The sequence below is a fragment of the Myotis lucifugus genome, unplaced genomic scaffold (genome assembly GCF_000147115.1).
Source record: "Myotis lucifugus unplaced genomic scaffold, Myoluc2.0 scaffold_589, whole genome shotgun sequence".
In the NCBI taxonomy this organism is placed as follows: domain Eukaryota; kingdom Metazoa; phylum Chordata; class Mammalia; order Chiroptera; family Vespertilionidae; genus Myotis; species Myotis lucifugus.
The window spans coordinates 401,023-402,495 of record NW_005871637.1 but is presented as its reverse complement, the minus strand read 5'-3'; the positions used below and the strand labels follow the sequence as shown (position 1 = coordinate 402,495).

Below are 1,473 nucleotides of genomic sequence, written 5' to 3'. Positions count from 1 at the left end.
GCAGACATGGAGCGGGGTGTCTGTTGAAATCACAGCTCCTCGCAATTGCTAAGAACCTCTTCCCTGCTCACTGAACCACCCACCGTCAGGCCCTGGGCTATTGGCTGGAAAAGTGAAATGTGAAAAGGTATACATCCTGTCCTCCAGGGAGGTGTTCCCAGTGGGGGGGCAGAAGATGGAAGGGACCACTCACAGGCTGGGGACCCAGGCCGGGGGCTTGGAGGGAGCCACAGGCAGGGGGCCCGGCTTCTGCGGTGGGACCGGGTCACTGCCTTCACTATGCTCCTTTATTCTCCCCCGAGAGGACGAGAGAGCGTGGGTATAATGACGGACCCCCCTCGGGGCACTGCTGTCAGGGTAACCAGATCATCGTGGGAGTGGCTACCCTCCCTGTGCTTACTAAGTGCTTCCCTTCCAAACGCATTTAATCTTCACAACACTCCTAGGAGGAAGCTGTGCCAATTTTGTGGATGAGAGATGGAGGTTGAAGAGGTTAAGAACCTTGCCCAAGAGCAGGGTGGCAGCCGGGCCACCAAGCAGCGTGTTATGCCACCCCTGGTGCTGTGTGCCAGGTGCTCCGCGCGGAGTCTGCCTTGCAGCGACTACTCCAATATGCTCGTTCTTGTCACAGTGAGTCTGGGCAGGCGATCAAGGGCCGTGGAAGCTCCCGGCTAAGGAGTTTGGACTTCATCCCAGGAAACTGGGCACCCTGAAAGGTTTGAAGTGGGAGGGGTGCCAGGTTCAGAAGGTGTAGAAATCACCCGGACAACTGGGAGGAAATGGGGTGTGGAGGGGCAGAGAGGAGTCTGTTGAAACAGTGCAGGGGAGAGGCACGAGGGTCTGAGCCAAGCCAGGGGGAAGGAGCCGATTTGAAAAATGTGGAGGAGACTCAACTGAATGTGCTGATTAGAGAGGACGGAGGAAGTGGATGGGCCAGAGCGAGAGGGAGGGGAGCTGAGACTTCTGACTTGGAGCTGGGGCGGGGAGAATGCGGACAGTCCAGGTCGCAGGGCTGGGTGTGGGGGGACCTCAGGTGAGCAGTTTAAACTAGAGACGGGGGGTGGGAGCACCCCCCAGAGGTGTCAGGGGATGGTGTGGGCACAGAGGAGAGCACCCAGGGAGCTGGGCTGTGTCAGAGCAGAGGCCCAGGGACCGGTGCTGAGCTCCCCCACCTATAGGGAGAGCAGAGGAAGAGAACCAGCAAAGGAGGAGGAAGAGGAGGGAGTGACGCACCAGGGGCCAGAGAAAGAGAGGGGGTCTGAGGAGCACAGGGGGCCCCGCATCAAAGGCTGGAGGGAGAGCCCACAGAGCTGCATGAATCCCAAGAGTCTAGTATTATGTATATACTAGAGGCCCAGTGCACGAAATCCATGCATGGGTAGGGTCCCTAGGAGTGTCAGCTGCAGCCGGGGCCTCCCTTCCCCCGCTACAGCTGCTGCAAGGACTTTCTCATATGCGCATCCCTGGTGGTGG

At 58.9% G+C, this 1,473-nt stretch overlaps 1 protein-coding gene across 1 annotated transcript in view; it reads right to left on the bottom strand.

Moving 5' to 3' along the window:
• Positions 1 to 1,473, bottom strand: part of PAQR5 (progestin and adipoQ receptor family member 5) — a 41,972-nt gene that overhangs the window by 17,946 nt on the left and 22,553 nt on the right. The window lies entirely within an intron of this gene.